The sequence below is a fragment of the Cebus imitator genome, unplaced genomic scaffold, assembly GCF_001604975.1.
Source record: "Cebus imitator isolate Cc_AM_T3 unplaced genomic scaffold, Cebus_imitator-1.0 Scaffold66, whole genome shotgun sequence".
NCBI classification, from domain to species: domain Eukaryota; kingdom Metazoa; phylum Chordata; class Mammalia; order Primates; family Cebidae; genus Cebus; species Cebus imitator.
The window spans coordinates 3,612,109-3,633,701 of record NW_016107381.1 but is presented as its reverse complement, the minus strand read 5'-3'; positions in this window follow the sequence as shown (position 1 = coordinate 3,633,701).

The following is a 21,593-nucleotide window of genomic DNA, read 5'->3' as shown; positions in this document are numbered from 1 at the left end:
TCCATGGGTCCTGCCTGCTGTCTGCCTTGTTTCACCTCATGTCTGCTGCAAAACATCAGGAAGTGGTCAACACACCAGCTGTAGAGGGAGTGAGGCCAGTTTGAAATCCAGTCTTAACATCTTAGCTGGTCAGGTGTGGTGGCTCATACCTGTAATCCCAGCACTCTGGGAGGCCAAGGTAGGCAGACCACTTGAGGTCAGGAGTTCAAGACCGGCCTGGTCAATATGGTGAAACCCCATTTCTACTAAAAATATAAAAATTAGCTGGGCATGGTGGTGGGTGCCTGAAATCCCAGCTACTTGGAAAGCTGAGTCAGGAGAATCACTTGAACACAGGAGGCAGAGGTGGCAATGAGCCAGATCACCGCAGTGCACTCCGGCCTGGGCAAGAGAGCATGACTCCATCTCAAAAAATGAAAAATCTTAGCTGATGGTCTCTTTGAACAACTTAGGTGACTCTGTGAGCCTTAGTTACTTCATATGTAAGGCATAGCAGATAGATAACAACATGGTCCACTACAGAGCTGTTTTTCTCTTTAATTACAAACAAAATAGTCATGTGAAATACATGGTACACGGCCAACTTCCCATGACAGTTGATGTGGCCTTCTGAGCAGGTTGTAGGATGTCTAGCAGTAATGATTCTAAAGATTTCATAGCTTTGTACTTAGCTACACTTTGGGAGTTCCTGAATGAATTGAATGCCATCAAATACACCTAGATTGGGGGACCCCATGGTGTTTTTTTTAACAAATTCATCCTCACAAACTTAAAATCAACCCATACGATATCACTAATTGATTTTGAACGGTGATGTTATGGCAGGTGTTGGTTTGTTCTATAAAATTTTTGGGAATAAAATCTTTGATCTAATTGGTATCCCCAGATGGTAGAAAGTCTTAGTCGAAAATCTACTAATATTCCTGGGCATCTCTGTCCATGCACTATGCCAGTGTACTTGCTAAGTTGGCTAAGACTCTAGGCAACTCCCAGCTCTCCCCTGGAACCTTAGGCAGAAGGCCCTTGGTTACAATGTGGGTAAAAGTGGGGTGCATTCCAAGACAGCTACTTTCAGTCAAGAATATAATGTATCTTTTCTCTGTGGCAGCAAAATTCAAGGCTCCTTCTCAGATACTTGAAATTATTTCTGAGGGTCTGGAATATTCCTTTGCTCTTGTTGTTTAGGCTTATCTTGAAACATTTAGACTAAGTAAGTGAATGGCACTGACAGATGTAAAATGTCTTACAATTTAGAGAGTGTATTAAGAAAAATGAGGGAAAATGAGAATAAAAGCAATCCTTATTCTTTTAAATATAAAGTCATTATATGAATTTTATTACATAAAAATATGAAACTAATTTTCTATAACACATTATTTAAGTATTGTTATTTCAGGCAATAATTATCTTTTTACTCATTTGATTTATACATTTTTTATTGCAAGCATTGTATCTCTTATTATAAAAAGGTAAGATTTTTTTAAAAGCAAATTCAAATCCATTAATTTTAGATCTCTATTAAAGGCAGAAAACCTAAATCAATAACTTAAATCAGACAGGAGTGGGCTTTTTGCAAACAAGTACATTCAGACATCATGGATAGCAGGCTTCATGTTTCTCAAAATGGGTATTACGCATTATAAATCTGTTCATGTTCGTGAACCTGATGACTTCATTTTGGGAATATGGTGCATGGAACAATCTCTAAGTAAAATAAATGCAATACAAAGATGGTCATTTGCAGCACTATTTATGAAATAAGAAAACTGCAAACATCCAAGTTCAATTCCTGCAAAATAGTTAAGCAAATGACACCACAGCAGTAGTGAGGTATAACAGAGCCATTAAAAGGTAGAATTCCTTACCCATATTCTCAAAAGGCAATCTACTGCATGTACATAAAGCTGAGCATAGTCAGATCCTATATATTGTCCACACAATATAAGAGTGACCATTAGGACAACAACTAGGGCTAGAAAAAAATTTAGAATAAGAATTTTATAGTATATTAAAAAGGTTTAAGCTCCTTTTCTTAAAAAAAAAAAAAAAAAAGTGGGGCAGGCTGGGCACAGTGGCTCATGCCTGTAAACCCAGAGCTTTGGGAGGCCAAGGCAGGCAGATCACTAGGTCAAGAGACTGAGACCAGCCTGGCCAAACCCCATCTCTACTAAAAATACAAAAATTAGCTGGGCAAGGTGGCATGTCCCTGTAGTCTTAGCTACTCGGGAGGCTGAGGCAGGAGAACCGCTGAGATCACACCACTGCACTCCAGTCTGGCGACAGAATGCAATTCCATTTCAAAAAAAAAAAAAAAAAGACGGGCTGCTTAGAAAACAGATATAAAGTACGTAACATGATCTCAAATATATACTGAGGTATGTTATGACTAGAAGGGGATGTAACATTTCAACACTGATTATCTGCAGTTGAAGAAATTGCAGGTGGCTTTGTCCCTTACGTATACATTTATATGTTTTAATACTTCTCTGCAATGAGCGTGTAGAACTTTTGTGGTCATAATATAAATTGCCTTTTTAAAAGCTGAAAATATAAACAAATGACCTTCAAGGAACTCATTTTAAACAGTAAGGAGAAATAGGCCAAAATGTGAACAGAATGAGTAATTTATATTATGACAGTAAGGAAAATTATCAGGTTCTTTACAACTTTGTATCATCCACATTGCCAAGCAAATACAGAAAGCCCTTGCTCAAATCCAATTTTTCAAGACTTTCTCAATTTTTTCCGGTTTCCTGAGTTACTGCTATTTGCAGTTTCTGTTTCATTTGACTTCTTTTTTTTTAATCATCGTCTTGGACTTCTGAAAAGAGAAACTAACATGTAAAAGAATAGAGTACTGAATATTGTCCCACTTCTGGTAAATCCTAAAGCTGCACACAGAACCTAGTGAACACTGAATAATGTGTCGAGGGAATAAATAAGTACTGGCCATTTTTTTTCCTATAATGGGAGAAAAGAAAGAGTAATTTGAAGGAATAAATAAATATCAAGCAGGAGGCAGTGGTCATTGTAACACCCACATTCTGTGTTGCAAGAGGAAAGAGAAATACTTAACAAGAACCCAGAGTGTAACATGGGACCAAATACCTTATGCATTTAGTACTATTAAAAAATACACTTTTCATCACAAAAGCCAGGCCTGCTAATTTTCCCACCAAATACAGGCAGCAGTGCAACATCACTGACACTTTTGCTGTAGATCTGTGGACCCAAGAGCTTTGACAGCAGGGTAAACTGGTTGACAATAAAATCTTAATCAAAGCCCTTTGCACTTGCAAGTGGAAATACAGGTATCACACAGCAGGGGAATGGCAGAGCTGGGATTCATGAATTTTTGTTTGTGTGAGAGCTGAAGACACGAACATTAGAACCTCTAGAAAGAGCATGATGCTTAATGCAGAGGACGTATTTATTAAGGACTACATCACACACTACTGGGTGCTTCAATTCTTCAAGATGCACCCTTGAAGATTTTCCTTTCTTTGCAGTATAGCAGGTGAGTGGTGATTTGGAAAAGCTGTATTTTTAAAAAATCAAAATCATCATCCATGATTTTGATTTTAAAAAAAATACAGCTTTTTTTAAAATCAAAATCATGGATGATGATTTTGATTTTTTAAAAATACAGCTTTTCCAAAATACAGCTTTTCCAAGTCACCACTCACCTGCTATACCGCAGAGAAAAAGCTCTTAACCACTTTAAAGTTCTCCTAGCCAGTGTTTTGATCTCAAGGACATCAAAAACTGTCCCAATGACAACTGTCATTTGGCTCGAGAGCCCAAGGTCACTGTTTGTTTGGATGTTGTATAATCATCAGAGTAAAATCATCATCAGTGTCACGTTATCAATATGTTATTTAAGTGCATTTAAAGGAAAATCATTCGATATGGAAAATAGAAATATCACCGATTCTTCCATTAATTCATTCAACCTACCAAGTGCTTGGCTTACTGCTAGGCACCGGCATGCAGGGGCCTGTGGATTTTATTCAGCATCCTAAGACATTTCAGAAACCAATTGTTTTTCCTGAAAATCAGATTCTATTTCCCAACTCTTACTCCTTTCTCTGAGCCTCAATGTTTCTAAGGAAGATCTGATTCATAGGAGGGAACTCACATTATTTCAGCTTCTGAGAAAAGCAAGTGTCTTTGCCAAATGCCAAAATAGGCTCTCATGAGTGTCTTATAATAACCTATTTTTCTGCCTTTTCAATTCTCCTCCTTCTCCAGGAATGCAAACTGATTCCTCCCTTCTCATCACCCCTCACAACCCACCCTTATCCCACCCAAGATTTCTGACCTGACCATTCTCTCGGCTCCAGGAACGTGCTGGCCATGTAGTGCTGGAGTGAGCTCGGTCTTACATCACAGTCCAGCCACGCCGCAGAGGAAAAGCTGTCAGGTGTTTTAAAGTTTACCTACCCAGTGTTTTGATGTCAAAGACGTCACAAACTGTCCTATTGATTGCTGTCATTCAGTTCGAGAGCCCAGGGTCACTGTTTGTTTGGATGTTGTGTAATTATGGGAGTTAAAGACATCATCAGTGTCATCTTTGGCCTTTGATTCCCTTTTCTCTTCTAAGGCAAGAGCTGTGACTGTTTCCTTCCCATGTTTTGTGAATTTCTACTCGGTTATCCCAGCAGCCCGCAGATAAGCCCTGGAGCCTGTTGGTAGCTCTGACACCAGATGATCCTCCCTGGGTACCTACCTTCACTTCTCGAACACCATTCTTCCCACCCCAGTAACCATTAACCGTTTCATCCCTGGAACACTTGCTCTTTGACATTTAACCCTGGCCCAGTAAAGTCATCAGTCTTTAACTTCTAAACCCCAATGTAGAAGAAACTAGCTCCTTTTAAGGCCCAGAGATGTCCCAGCTTCTGATCTTTTCTTGATGCTTAAATTCTAAATGTTCCACAGCTTAAGTTACTCCTTGATTTTATGGAAGGAACTCTCTTTGTTTTCTAATTAAATGTAAAATGAAAGGTCAACCTGTTGTTTTGAGGTAGGTTTGGACGCTGGTCTCCATGCCACCTCCCATGGCTTCCATAATTCATAGCACCATTTCTCAGATGTGCCTTTCAGAACACTAATCCTCCCAAATGCTCCTGCATTTATTTTATTTATTTATTTTTTTTTGAGAAGGAGTCTCACTCTGTTACCCATGCTGGAGTGCAGTGCTGCAATCTTGGCTCACTGCAAACTCCACCTCCCAAGCTCAAGTGATTCTCCTGACTCAGCCTCCTGAGTAGCTGGGACTACAGGTGCCCATCACCATGCCCAACTAATTTTTGTATTTTTAGTAGAGATGGGGCTTCATCATGTTGGCCAGGCTGGTCTTGAACTCCTGACATCAAGCGATTCACCCACCTCACCCTTGCAAAGTGCTGAGATTATAGGAGTGAGCCACTGTGCCTGGCCTGCTCCTGCATTTTAAGGTGAAGGGGGTCAAATCAGATTGGACAGAGCTCCCCCCTTTTGGAGGCTAAGAATATACATTAGTTTATTAAAGGCTTTGAGAAGTTCTGCAGTGAAGAAACATTCAACTTGGTTTAACCAAGCCATATCCAAAGTTACCTAGAACATGTTTACTTTTTATTTTATTTTTCTTATGTAAGAACTATATAGATGTATGGATTTACTGATTTGAGGAACATACTCTGAAGCAATTGTCTTCTATGTAAAGATCAAGCTCCCTCACGTAGTATACAAGGCCTTCTACGTTCAGGCTGGCCTCCCCCCACTGCTGGAGCAGGCTTTATTACTCGTTCCTCTTTTCTGCTTCCCCTATCCATTGTCAGGCATCAAAATCTCCCATACTGTGGCAATCCTTTAAATTAAAAAGGGGACAAATGGGTGAGAACACAGAGCACCCTGAGCCTAGGCTACAGAGTTGGATTTAGTCTTGTGGTAGAAAAGAATGAAGGCTTGTACTGATAGGGTACAGTGGCTCACATCTGTAATCTCAGCACTTTGGGAGGCTGAGGCAAGAAGACTTCTTGAGCCTAGGAGGAGTTCAAAACCACCCTGGACAACATGGCAAAACCTAGTTTTCTACAAAAATACAAAAATTAGCTGGTCATGGTGGTACATGCCTGTAGTCTCAACTACTCTGAGGGCTGAGGTGGAGGATCACTTGAGCCTGGGAGGTCGAGGCTGCAGTGAGCCATGGTCACACCACTGCACTCAAGCCTGGGTGACAGACACAGTGAGACCCTATCTCAAAAAATAAATAAACAATTAAAGACTTTTGTCAGCAGATTGGTAGGATGCAGTCTGCAGTATAGAATTATTAATCTGACCAGAGGTTAGCACAGAGAATGGAGCTTCAGTTCTCAACTGGGATAGGTGATGATGGGGATCGGGCCAGGGGACTATTCAAACCAACATCTACTCCAGATAGCAGATGCCCAAGATGTTTTGCACGTGACCTGATGCAGAGCTTGACTCTGCACGATCCCCACAGGTGTCTGAATCACTGAGACACACTCCTCACCATATCTGTGGCTCTTTCAAAGCTGTCTCTGGCCCCTCTCTGGGCCATTTCAATCCCAATCTGAAATTTTCATAGGAGAGATGACATCTGAGACAGGACTGTACTTCAGTTGGTTCCTAACAGCAGCCATAGATAAATATGTCAAAATAAAGAGTCCCATGGCCTGCAGTGGACATCTTTTGGAGCTCCACCAGGGATTCCAATCCTACTTTCAATACTCATGAGCTGTGTGACCTTGGACAGATTATCTAACACCTGTGAACCTCAAATACTATATTTATACAACAGATGATAATAACTATTCACAGGACTATGGTGAAAATTAATTCCATCAATATATGTAAAAGTGCCTGAAATGTGGGATGCAACACAAGGTAACTATTATGATTATCCTTATTATGTATTTATTCATTCCACAAAAATGTATTGGACAAAACAGCCATTGACTTTATGAGCCTTTAATGGCCTTTGAGGAGCTTTGCTTTGGAGAGTCGCCATGGGAATCCATGGTGAATCCATGGCAAATTCACAGCAAACTGGATTTTCAAGTCTCATGTTTTAGCAGCCTGACTACATCCAAGTTCTAGTTGCAACATCTATTCCCTCTTTTGGTGACATTTGTCACTTTAGGACAATGATACTAGCTAACCTTCACTGAAGACCTAACTATGTGCCAGCCACATTCTAAGTGCTTCACATTTGGCTTGTTTGAATCTTTCAAAAACCTGATGAGGCAGCACTACTATTATTCCCATCGGGGACACAGAGACGACACAGAGAAGCTGAGCAACTCATTCAGGTTCACAAAGCAGGTCAGCAGCTTTGTGAGCCTCAAAGTTGGACTCCTGAGCCTATGCATGTTACTATTGCATACCCTGCCTCTCACTGGAGGGGCTTACTGCCTCTCTAGAGAAGGTAAGGTGTGCAGCATGAATGCCATAAAGGATAGGAAGTGGAGAAGCCAGGGGTGGCTGCAGGTGAGGCTCAGAAAGCAAAATCATCTTTTGGGTGTTGTAGAGAACTGATTGTAGAGAAAACAACCAGTTAATCAATTAGGCCCAGCCTGAGCAGCATTAACATTCGGCTCCAGACAACAGTTTTGGGGTTGCTCCAGACCATGGATGTCTGAGTAGGAGGCAGACAGCAGGCTGTTGCCTGAAACCTGGGACCCAGCTAAATTTGCTACAGATGCTTCTTTTTCTGGGTTGCCAAAGGTTTTGTAATTTACAAAATAGGGCGCTCATCAGATGGTTTCAAATTTCATTTGGGACACAGGACCAGAGAATCCCTTCAGATTCCTCCAGGCTATGGAATTCTAGGATGCAAGTTCCCCCAGAGACACCTCTAACACATCTGGCTTGATCTCAAAATGACAAAGAGAGGAGCTAGTACTTAAAGCACTTTCTGTCAGCCAAATGCTTTATACTGAGTTCTTCCAGCAACTCTCTATGCAGAATTATTATCTCCACCTTGTTAATGAGGTAAAGAGAGAGAAAATAACTTGCTCCAGGACATGTGGCTGACAAGGTCTGGAGCCAGGACTTGAGCCAAACAAAGAAGAAAGAAAATGATATCTGGGTGTAGCATTTGGTACTCAATAGGTGCTTTGAACAGGAGGGGTGTCATACTTTTCCTTCACCAATTGGTTCTCATTCAAGCATCTACAAAGGACCAGGACACAGAGGTGCACGAGGCAGGCTAGGTGTTTGCCTGCACTCAGTGGTATTTCCCGTTGCACCGAAGATGAGGGTGTAGCAGGTGGCAGGAGCACAGGCAGAAGGAGGATGACCCTCAGACCCGGGGACCCTGAACTGTTTTCCACTGCTGCCACCCCATGCACAGAGGCTGGATGGAAAAGCAGCTCTTAGAACAGAGTCTGCTCCCTCTGACACTAAGAACACCATATGTGTCCCTGCCACAAAGGGAGAGAAGACACTCCCTGCTGTTCTGGAGGTGGTGTCCAGGAGGCTGGCAAGCAGCCTCTTGGCATTTTATTTCAATAGTTGAGGGTGGGGGCTGTGGGGAGAGTTAAGCAATGGAAAGTTTTCCTTTGTGCTGTCCTTATTTCTGGAAAGGGTCAGTTTAGAGTGATTCATCATCTACCCAACTATACTTGCACTGAGAAGCCAGCTCAGACTCTGTGATTAAAAATACATCTCTGCTCACCTACCTTCTTCTTAATATTCTGTAAGTGTACTAAGGAGCCTCAGTCAATAGTAAGAAAAATTCATTTACCCAATAGTAGCTACCCTGGCTCTCATCATTTGGTGAATGTAGCTCTCTACCTAAAGACTTGATTTTCTTTTCAAAGGGCTATGGTAAAATGCTAAGCACTAAACAATCCAGCAAAGCAAACTTGCTTAACAGTCAGCTGAAGTTTGAATACCATTCACTAACTGCACACATCCGGTAAGTGATCTGATTTCTCTGAGCCTTAGTTTCTCATATGTAAAATGGAGATAATCAGAATACTGATTGTAGTCATAGATGAATACATACATACCCCCATGATGGTGCCTGGAACATCACATGCCCTCAATACAAGTTAGTTAATGCACACCCAACCTATTTCTTAATATTCATTGTAACAACTGTCATTTATTCTCTTACTGTGTGCGCCAGGTGCAGGGCTGAGGACTTATAGACATACACAATTCAGTCCTCAGGGCAACTCTGTGAGGTGGGTATATTAAGCCCATTTTACAGATAAGAAAATGGAGAAAAAGAAGTCCACACCTGGTGGATGGCAGAGCAGGGCAGGTCCATCTGAATGTACAACCAATGATGTATAACTTCATGTTGATTCAGAGGAAGACTGTGAACTGGCAAGAGAGAAAACTTTATGATCTCTCTTTAACAGGTCAAGAAACTGAGGCAGAGAGATGTCAGGGACAAAATCACATCCAGTTTTGTTTGCAAAACATATGGGACAAACATCAAAGTGGATGGGTCAGGAAATGATTCTGAGGAGGCTCAGGAAAAAGCTAGCTTTCACCCTTGACTAAAATAAAAGAACAAAGATGTTTCTGATCCTTCTGAGGCTGGGCTGTATCCATGCCATTTGGGCAACTCCCCTAAGTGCCTCCAAAGCCCATGACATTGCTCCTTATACAGGATCAATGACATGGTAAAGCTGGTCTAACTAGAGCCCTGCCATCAGCCTGGCTCTGAGGTCAGCATTTCCAATATCAGTTTCAGTATAGCATTCCCAAGTCTCCACAGTCACCAAAGATTATAAACGGTGTGAGTTTGAATCCTTGTCCTAAAATCTGCTCCTAGGAGCCCCAAACCAACACAGAACCAAAGTAACACATGCCATTTCCCAGCAGAAATATTAACTTCTACATGTGGGATCACTCATCTGAAAAACTCCTCTTCATCCTTTAAAACCTTGCTCTGCTGTCTCTACCTCTGCAGAGCCTTCCCTGACCATCCCCAGCCTGCAACAAAAGTGATGTTTACCACTCCTGAACTATTTCTGTTTTCTTTACCTATTTCAAATTGTTGTTACCCAGGGCGGACTGGCCATTACAGTTTATATGCCTGTTTGTCTATCTCTCCCGTCAGGCTATGCGCACCGCCATCCTGGCATCCACAATTTATTTCAGTTCTTTGGGAATTAGCAGTGCATACATGGTCTACATCAGTGGCTTTCTACAGGGGTGATTTTGCCCCCCAGGGACGCCTGGCAACACCTGGAGACATGTTTGGTTGCCGCAACTATGGGGTGAGGGGAGGGAGGCTATGGGCACCAAGTGGGTAGAGGCCAGGAATTCTGCTAAACATCCTATAATGCATAGAATAGTCCTCCATAGCAAAGAATTAGCCAGTCCCAAATGTCAATAGCACTGAGGTCAAAACACCCTGGTCTAGATGGCAGCTTTCAGTTAAGCATCTATTACATTTACTGTATCAACTAGAGTTTACTGCACTTATGAATCAGCACTCAGGACCAGTTGCCAATTGTGTTTTGGTTCTCAAATATTTGTTGCACCTCTGTGGGAGGATTATGCTTCTCCATCCCTGAAGACGTGCTTTGCCACGTGAATTCCTTTGGACAAAGAAATGTGAGCATGTCCCAGATCCTCTCAGTGCCCCACCCACGTCCCTCCTCCCTGTCCCTCTAATGCACTCCAGCCAACTTGCAACTGCTAGCATCTACGTCTTTGAGAGCTTTCTCGGAAGCTAGAAGGCTACTCCATGAGTGTGCACACAGGCTGGAAGTGCTGGGAAATTAAAACTCCTCAGGAGTAGCCCTCAACCCATGTCTGGAAGGTTTAGTTGTGTAAATATACCAGCTCCCTTGTTCCTCAAGAGGGTAATTCTAAAGGCACGTGATTTGCCCTGTTTTCCGGAATTTCTCCATGGGACTGAACTGGAGTTGCCCACAGTAGTAGCTAGCTTGATAACGCATGCTCTCCTGATGGCCTGCCTTGTCTCATTTCCCCTCTCCCCAACTGGTGTTTCCTGTATCTCCCTACTAATCTGTACAAGTTTGAATTCGTGTCCTAAAATCTGCTCCCAGGAGCCCAAACCGACACAGAACAGAAGTAACACATGCCACTTCCAAGTAGAAGCATTAGGAACTTCCCCATGGTTCTGCTATTGCTCTTTTCCCCTCTACTGTAAGAGCAGCATGGCCCTGGCTGTTTCATCAGCCTGGGTCCTAGATGAAGGAGACATGGTAAATGAATGTGGTTGGCCTGCCACCAGTGTGTAGCAGACACAAAAAACAAGGTTTTGCTGTTGGAAGTCACTAAAACATGGGAGTGGTTGTTACTGAAGCATAACTTGGTCAAAGCTGACTAATACAGGGTTTCTCACTCCTAGGGAGACCTTCCTGACTATTATAGCAGACTTGCTACTTACTTCCTAAATGTTACTCATCTAAGGGTAAAAATCACTTTGCATAACCCTGTCAGCTTCTCGATTTAGAGACAGTTATTTAGCTCCTTCTCTTTGTGGAATTTCCTTACAATGCATGGTGCTTTGTGTGGTGCCAGAGCATTGGTGAGCACCAATAGATGTAGATTTGACCCTGAGCTGTCTTGGTTTTACCATGGGCCAGTGCATGCCTGGTGGCTGTTGTGGGAAAAAGAGACTCAGGATGAGGAACTTGACACAGAAACGGATGAAATCATTATTCACACTGCAGTTGCTCTCAGCCAGGATGACCTTGGGGAAATGCCTTCTGCATCTGGGTCCTCATGTGTTTAACACAGGATCTGACCCTTAGCCTAAGTTCTGTCTATGGTTCAATGAAGACCAAAGCAAACACCATCTTCCCCAAACCCTGCTTTATCCATCAGCCTTGACAAGAGGCTAAATTCACACCCAAAATTTCAGAGGAAAGACTGTTTCATCTAGTTCATAAACAGCTCATTTCTTTTCTCCCATTAAGAGATCAGAAGAGAGAGTTACATTTTTCCTTCACTCTGTCCTTGATGTTTATTATGGTCCATGTGCTACCATCAGATGAAAACTGCTCACAGGCTATGATAGCATTTCTTATGCTTGAGTCATTCATGTTCAGCTTCTGTTATTTTTGCCCTACCTGAACACCACCTCTAGTATTATTTCTGTTTAACACTGACTGATTCTTTGTACTCCAATAAGTGTATTCTAAGAGGAAATTTTACATCCATATTGTCAGTAAAAATTCAGTATCACTTGTCATTAATAGAAGGTGGAAGTGAAAATGAACATGAAATGAAATCATTTTTTATTGAAAAAAATCTAGATATTGTTGTCTGCTAAGCCTCTGCCATCTGCTCTCTCTTTGTTAAAAATGGAGGTTAAAAAGTATTAGGACAGTGTTGAAGGCACGACACCACCTAACCAAGGCTTGTCATCCTCAGAAAGATTGAAAGAGAACTGAAAAAGGAATAATTTTCTCACCCCATTATAGGAAATGACTGAATCCCTCATCAATGCACCCCCAATCACCTCGTGTGCCCCTAAAATCATCTTTCAGAACATCCATTTCACATTTTGAGTAAAGCTGTGTGATTTCCCGGGATCTTTACTCGGGTATGGTTGAGCTACTGACAACACAGAATTTACAGCTTGTCAGCTTCAGGTGTGAGTCCTCCTCTACTACTTCCTACCTGTGTGATTTTGGGAAAGTCACTAAACGTCTCTGAGCTTCTCTTTCCTGGTCTGCAAAATGGGGATAATCATAGTCCCTACCTCCTAAAAACTTCCAAACAATGAGTGGCCTGCAGTTATGCTCAATCAATTATGGCTGTCATTATTATTGATTATCATCAAATCTATATGGGAGGTATTTCAATATCCATTCTACACATATAGGAAAGTCCAACTGAGTAATCTATCAAGTTCACGTAGCCTTGCTTTTCCCACTCTGCTAAACAACTAATCTAAGGAGCAGCAAGAGTTTTCATCTATATTTTAAGTCAGGGATGTTTATTCTTGTCCTGTTTTATTTTTTCTAGCTTTGCAGGCTTCCTTAGTTGCCTCACATTGAAATACAGAGGACAATGGTGCATAGACATAAGCTATCAGCCAGGGCAGATTCAGGCCCTGCAATGATGGCCCTGACATGTCTTTGGCCCCCAAAGCATGCCAGCTTGCCCTGGGATACACCATTTTGTGGAAGAAAGCAGATGAGGACAGAGGTCTTGTCTAACGCTACTTGGAAAGGTATGATGAAGTGCAGAGCCCTGCCACTGACATTATGATGGGGGTAGGGATGGACAGTGCCATTCCTGTACCTTTCTATTTTTAATCTTCCATTTCTACACTTCTCGTCTGATTTTAATTAAGCTCCACTTCAGATCATCGCCTAGAGAGAATACTTTAAAATTATAGAAAAGCACAAGTCTGGAAGAGCATGTACTACATACGCTCCCTGCTTTCCCTTCCAGAGGCTTCTCCTTGGTCTTAAAACATCAAGTCCTGCTCTGGGGTGGATACGGTGTGAGCAGCAAAAATAACACATCCCAGATGAACTTTTTCCTCCCACTGCCTTCCCAGAGACTGGGGGCTCTAGAAACCAAAGTAATAAAGGGGGTCTTTTGTCATGTAACTCGAGGTGATGTGAGGTGACAGACTGAACACCACCCTTTCAGTATAAAAATTATAAGTTATATTTTAGCATCACTCATGAGGTCTGATTGTATTGTAGGTTTCCATCTTCAGGCTAGAATCAGCTCACCAAGCTCCAGGTTCCCTACCAGATGCCATGAGGCTCTCTTCCACCCCTAAACTGAAGCAAAACATAATGTGGAAAGAATGAATGGAAGCCCATGCTGGAGGCTGGAAATAAAAAGCTACGGGGACTTGGGGATAAAGAAGCTACATAGTCTGACATTTTGTTGATGCTTACCAAAGCATTGTCCCAAACACAAGATCTTTAGATCTACCAAAGAATGACACAGCCACATATACATGCCTAAAAAGAACTTGGCATTTCTGCTTCAAGATTTGATACATTTATTCTGAATTTTTGTTGACTGCCTCCTATGCTCTGCCTTGTGGGTGACACAAAGCTGACCTTTCCCTGTAAGAGCTGATTATCATTGTCAATGACAAGGTATGTGTATTCAGGCAGGAGCTGGGGCGGAATAGCATGGCAGTGACTCGAATACATAACTAATGCTAACAAAAATCATAATATAAGGACCCCTAGCCAGTCAAGTAAGAAATAGCCCAGATAGGAATAAAGTATCTGGTTGTCAAAAATCAAGAATTTGGGATAGGTAAAGTAAAACTTACCAGACTTGCAAAATTGGGTGGGAGTGAAGAGAAAGGATACTTCAGGCAGAACAGCGTGGGCAAGAGCATGGAGGGAAAAGTATATGCAACCCTCCGACAGGCTGTAGCATAGGTGTCAGTAACAATAATCATTAATACCTAGGATGCACTTAAACCATCAGCTAAGCAAGGGCTTTATACAGAGCATCCAGTTTAACCTGCACAACACCTGATATGGAAATATAGTGTTATTTGCCTCATTTTTCAGATGAGGGAACTGAGGCTTGGCCTTGCTGAAGATCAGGTATGTGATCCTCTAAGAATTGGGGCTAGGTTTATGTGATTCCAGAGCTCACTCTCTTTTGGGAAAGTGACGAGGCAGCAGTGACCACAGAATATTCGTCTACCTCTTCCTAGGTACCTTTAGTGGGGGCACATCTTCAGTGCCGGGCTAAGCCTCCTCAAGGAAGGGGTCAAATTCTCTCTTCTGAAATAATGACCTAAGTTATTTCAGCTCTCAGGTGAACAAGGACAGTGGTGATTTTGGGTAACTGTGCCTCACTAGCCAAGACAAAAGAAGACCGGGGTCTGAGCAAAGAAGACTGAGACTGGGGTCTCAGCAGCCTGACCGAGGATGTGTGTGGGTTGGAAGAGAAACACAAAGAACAGAATGAGTTTTATAAGGTGTACTCTGGTTTCATGGGAGGTAGAGAGCAGCTCCTGCCCAGAGCTAAGAGTAAAGAGGAGGGCTCAGTTAGGGAATGAGGGCAGGTGCAGGAAGAGGTGAGAACGCTTTCCATTTTATGGGAGAGGCTGTCTCATTGGAGGCAGTGCCTGGAAGAAGAACTGGATGGGCAGGAAGTGAACTCCCCAGTGCTGAGTATCCCTTCCCTGTGGCCCAGCAGCCAGGAAGAATTTCCATGACCTCCCAAGCCAAGAAAAGCATGAACTGCACATCCTGAGTGGCCCAGGGAGAAAAAACATGGCTAGGATATATGTAAGAATACATGAAATATATGAAAACTTGCCCTTCTTATTTGGATAAATCATTCAATTTCTGCCAGGGTACAGAGAGTCCCAAAGGGTAGCATCTTCCTCTCTCATTCACAGGGTGAGTTTTGAGCTGTTTTCTTGCAGAGATAATGGGCAGAGTTGACTCATCTGTGTTCACTTTGGTTCAGCATCTGTAGGTCTCGTGGCTACCCTCAGTGAGAACCCTTTGCCTAATTCATCCTAAAGCAATCCACCTTGCCCCCACCACCACCAAAACTCCCAACATGAGCCCCATTTCCTTGCTTTCCATTGTTTCATTCGCCTGTTGTTTATGAGCTCTCCTCATGACTTTGATACAGCACCAACTCAGCTGCAATCCACATTACCTCCCTCCCTAGTGACACAGGCAAGTATCCACCATGGTCCAGCAGGGCCCTCAGAACCTTCTGTCTCAGGTTTTACTGATTGTTCTCACTGTCCATCCCCCTGCCACCATCTTTCAACTACATGACTTTAGTGACCAGTGGCTACTGGACAGTCTACAACACTGGAGCAAAGTGAAGCAGATGGGTACCCTGAGAATTGAAACCTGAACCTGTGACTTCGTTTCCCTTAGTACCACCAGAGGTGGGAACACACCCATGCTGCCTTAAAATGTTTGCAAAGGGAGACTCTGTGACCTCATTTAATGTTTTCAGGGGTAGGTAACATCTGCAATGATGCTTGAGAGACTTTCATAGTTTCGCTTTTTCGTTGAACAGAAGTCCAATTAGCTGAATTAACAGGCTGACTTCTTGCAACTTAAGAGTGCTCTCAAGCAACCATCCACTTCACCCAGGAGCCAGATACAAATGCAGAACACCGGGCCCCACCCAGACCTGCAGAATGAGAAAGCACATTTCTAACAGAATCCCAGGTGATTCTTAAACACATGAGAGTTTCGGTAAGAAGCACTATTCTACCTCCTCTTGAAGCTCACTCAACCAGACTACAGGTCGAATTCTTTTTTAATTTGAAAAAGCAAATGCAAAACAAAGTGATAGTGACCTGAGAGTCCTGAAGCCACTAATACTCCTAGACAGTGCACGGAGAAGCCTTGGAGTCTGGCCCGGGATCTGGCTTCCCCATCAGCCATGGAGCCTTCACCACTGTCTGCAGCTACCAAAAGGGGGTGCAGTGTAGGATGGAAGGGAGTGAACAGACTTGGAGGGAAAGCAGAGAAGGGATGGAGAGGGCAAAGGAAGGAAGTTTCCCTGATAAAGAGAAACTACAAGGCTGCCTCTTGACATCTCTTGTCTCTTAGGAGCAGATGCATCTTTCAGTCATTTTTCAGCTGGACCTAGACCTGGCTCACTTACAGAGCCTTCATCAACAACTCATGCCACCCAGCTGATGGCTTCATTCTGCTCTGCTCTCTTGTGGTGTCACCATGTGTATTGGTCCCCTCTCTCCTGCTTTGGTGGCTCTGGGGACTGGGCATTCAGCCACATGACAACTCCCAGAGCTAGATCATTAACTCTTCTGCTTCTTTTAGTATCTTCCAAGTACACACTCCATATAATTTATTTGAGATATTTATCCTCGGTTTCATAGGTGCTTACTGCAAACTTATTCTCAATAACCCAGAAGAAACTAACATAGGACCAGCCACAAATATGAGTATGATGCTGTGGGTGGCCTCAAGAAACTCTCAACCATAGTAAGAATTATAATCAATAACTTATTATTATCATAGCAATAATTATAATCAAAGCAATTACAGTAGATTATAATCAATAAATATAATCAATAATAAATTATAAACAACTAACAGTAATAATCTACAATCAATAATTACAATCAACAACTCTTAATTATAATTAATAACTCATAATTATAATCAATAACTATTTTTCACCAGGCCCATTCTAAGCCCTTCATTTGAATTAATTCACTTAATCCTTAAAATAAGTTTGTGAAGTTAATATTTAAGAAACTTCACTTTACAGATGGGGAAACTGAGGCACAGAGGATTTGGGTAACTTGCCTGACTCGTTAAGCACATGGTAGTTTGGGATGCAAACCCAGACAGCCTGGCTGGGGCACCTGGCTTCTGCCCATTGCACATAGCACAGTCAGAGATTCAGGCCTGGGCACAGCTCAGGGATCCACATTTCAAAAGCACTGAGACCCACCTGAGCTATGTGTGGGGCACTGGGATACCTCCTCTCAGAGATGGCGTCTTGATAGAGCCTGGAGGAGCAGGAGGGTCCCCAGTCACAAGATGAGACAAGGGCATGTGAGACGGTGGCCACCCCACTCACTGCCCCTTCTGCAGGAGCAGCTGTCCTTTCAGCTCCCTTCTCCTTTCAACACCTTCTTTCAGACCTCAAGGCCCACAACCAAGTGCTGCTGTTTCCATAGCTGGGTTGGGCCCCCTCATGAGTGGGACAAATCCAGTAGGGATGCCAGTCACGATCATCTGCCCCTAGACTGTGCCCCACGACAGGCCCCAGGGACCAAGCAAAGGGCTGGGGAGCAGCTGGTAGAGGGAAGGGGTGAGCCCAGGCTGTGGATGAGAGCAGAAGGTAGAAACAAGGGTGAGAGAAGCGGAACCAAAGGTTGAGGTACAAGGTGAAACGAAATGGGAACACAGGGAAGACTCCAGAAAATGAATAGATGTGAAACAGGGAGAGAGCCGCAGACTGTGCTACAACAAGGTGAGGGGCTACGGGTGCCCCATCTGTTGGACAGTAGTGGTAGGGCTAACACAGCATGGGCAAGGGATATACTTGTCTGAGAACTGGGCAAAGAGTCATTGCCATAATACAGAGCACTGGGTCAATGATTAACACACACTAGAAACAGCATCCCAGAGTTGTATAAACCAGGAGGCAGAGGAAACAGAAATCAGATCATGGGATTAATATAGCTCAAGTTCAAAGCATTAACTCTGAGCCAGGCACTTTGCTAAGTACTCCATGCAGATTACCTTATTTAACTCTCACAGGTAGTGCCTAAGACTGTAGGCTCCAAAGTCAGGTTGAGTTTGAATCCTGACTCCTCCATGTCTTAGCTGTGTGATCTTGAGCATGTTACTTAAACTGTTTCTCAGCTTCCTCATCTGTGAAGTGGGATCATGTTATATCATACAGTAGTGACATCATACATCATAGTTATGTCATACAGTAGTGATAAAGATTAAATAAAATAACAGAGGTGACATTTAAAGTAGTGCCCTGCAGAGAATAAAACCTCATTACATTTAACGATACTTATTATTACTATGATCAGCCTCTTTTAGATATGAAGACACCGAAGCACATGAAGTTCAATTATGGCTGAGAAGCAAACCCAGTCAGTCCTTCCAGAGAGCTGACTGTGTCATCGTCATGCTTCCCCCACTTCACATCAATTCAGAGGAACAAGGAGAAGAGAGAGGACCCATGTTAGAGGCACAAAACCCCCAGAATATTATTCCCATCTCACAAATCAGGAAATTGAAGATCAGAAGGGTCAAGCAACTTCCCAAGCAAGTCAGCAGTAAAGTCGGGATATGGAATGGAAAACATGGGTCTCAAGAAACTGTAGGCATCTTTTTCCTTTTCAACTTTCTTATTTCAACCAATATGGAACTGCTACTTCTGCCAAATCATCACTGGTTTGTTCTTGACTCAGAGGGTGGGCTACAGGTCAGCCAGGTGAATGTCACGGACCATGTGCTGCATAACAGATGCTCTACATCTGTCATTCCATCCGATCATTCCCAAAGTGGGGTGATGACTCACTCTATTTTCATGAGATAACTGAGGCCCAGAAAGGCTAAGGAACTTGTCCAGCACCAGACAGCTAAGTTGCTGTGTCAGGACTTGAGCCCACATGTGCCTGGTGGCTGAGGTCTGTGCTCTCTTCATTCATTCTCTTTCCAACGAAGGCTCACAAGATGAAAAAAATCATCAAGTAGGTACCAAGAAAAGAACCTCCCAACAACCTCTAAGAAGTAACCTGCAAAGATAGCCCTGAATAGGCATATTCGTGCTGATTATCCTGTTGATTTTGCCTGTCATATTTGTCAAATCCAAATAATTTAGATCCTAAATAAAAAGGATAGTTTTTGTTTTGTTTTCTCATTTTACATAACGACATGCTCTAACTTATCTAGAAAACTGCAAGCATTTTTTTTCCTTTATTCCATTGTGGGCTTTTCTTTAAGAAACACAGCTTCACAATCTATTTCACTAACTGGCCATTGTTAAATAAAAATACTTCCATATGGCAAATGGAACCAGCATTGTGCCGGAACTTGGAGGTTCCTTTAGTAGTTTCAGCCAGGAGGATAAAGCCATTCAGAACCAGACAAACTCCCTTAAATCCAAGCCCCATTGATTGGTTTTACACTTGGAATCATAATCAACACCACCACTGCCTCCCATCCCAGAAGCCCTTCTACAGTTACTAACTCCAAATCATGAAAAGGAAAAGCAATATGCAAATTCAGAAAAAGGCAGAAACCCCAGATCCTAAAGCCCAGGCTCAAATCAAAGTGGCTTGATGCCTTTGCAAAGCATTACTTTAGGGACTGAGTATTCTGAAACGCTGTTTGGGTGGTGATACACGAGACACCAGGGCCCTGCCTCTTGGGAAGACGGTGATATTAGCTAATGGCTGCATAATAGACATCGTTCACCGAAAACAGAAGAAATGTCAAAAAGAACATTGATGCTAACTGGTCTGAAGCAGTTTAAAATTGTCACCAGACCTGGGCTGATTATTAAAATCTTTATCTCCAAAAGAGCTCACCCTCACTCACATTAGCAATTTGTGTCTTTAGGAATAACTCTAAAAATCCACTGCCCTTTTTATGAAAACTAAGAATCACCTAGTATACGATTAAGAGCCTTTTCAATGCATTGGAGGTAAGAAGGACAGGGTGAAAAATAAGTCTGCCTGTAACTGAAGCTCTCAGTTGGATTTGTAAGTCTTGTGCCTCCAACTCACCGCTCACAAAAGCAACAAGAGTGCAACAGGCAAGAGTGTGTCCAAACGAATATAAAACCTGTGGTTCTCTTCAGTTAAGCTCTATGAAAAGCTGTCTGCAAGGATGCAGTTAAAGTTGACAATACCTGGCCAGCTTGGAAAGGATGCAAAGCCAGTGTAGCTAAATGTAGCTTATCGAAGGGGAAGGAGAAGATGGAGGCGTAAGTCTGAAACTCCACTGCCTGTGAATTAAATGCATTAAAATTTGTGGCGCAGAGGGCAGTGCCGACACATAGGAGGCCTATGTAAAGGCTAGCCTTTGTTGTTGCTGCTGCTGCTGTTACTACTCATAAAATTTTCAGGCTGCCCCAATTCACAAAACTATTCCAAATCTTTTGCCACAGTTAGTCAATGCAATTTCAATAGGCAACACAGAATTTTTTAAAGCCAGACATGAAATCCTGGGTAGGCAAACTCCCACCTACAGAGAACATGGCACCCCTGCCTTAGACATATTCCTTGGGAGAGACCACCTAGCAATTTGGGAGCTTAGAAGCCTTTACTTCAGGCTTAAGAACATGCCAAGGACTCTCCATGAGAACCGGTCTAGGAAGAGAGAAAGACATTTGATCGCCCGTTTCAATCGCAAACCATATGTCCGGGGCACACATGCTTCCTCCACTCACATATGGATGGAAACAATGCTAAGTACATTCTGTCCCAAGAACTTACTCATGCTTCCCCTTGAGGCTTAACTTTTTAATTTAAATCCCAGGATCCTGCCATAAACCGGCCAACTGAAAGCTTGCTCTGAGAACAACTTCTGGGCAATCTGTTACTCATGTGGCAAATCCCAACAGCTAAAACAAATGTTGTCCAGACATCCCCAGGGTTGGTTAGAAGCTATGGCCTTTTAAAATTCCTCTTTCCGTAATTATCACTAACAATATCTAATAGATTCCATTTAACCACCAACTGCAATGATTTTACTTGCACACCGATACTAGGTCAGGTTCATTATATTAAGCAGACACCTAATTGTTCCAGGCAATCTATAAAAGGTCACACCTGTTATGATTCCCATATTTTTATAATCCATCTGATTTTATCATTTAATCCCTCAGCCTGCTTTTGAAAAACCCAAGAGCTCACTGGTTTGATAAGACAACCAATATGAGGCAATTTCCCAAACTGTAGATGCACAGCATGCGATACCCTTGGTTCCACAGTCCTATGAAATGAAACACCTCCTTGAAATAAGAACACCCTGATGCTCTGGGTGGTTCAACTCCACCTAAGGATTCCATGGAAAGGGCCTTGCCTTTGCTTTGCTTTTGAAAAATAAGCTAGTTTGTGGCCCTGGTCACTGTGAGCACTAACCTTCTCCAAATGTGATCCTTGGGCCTCTCCA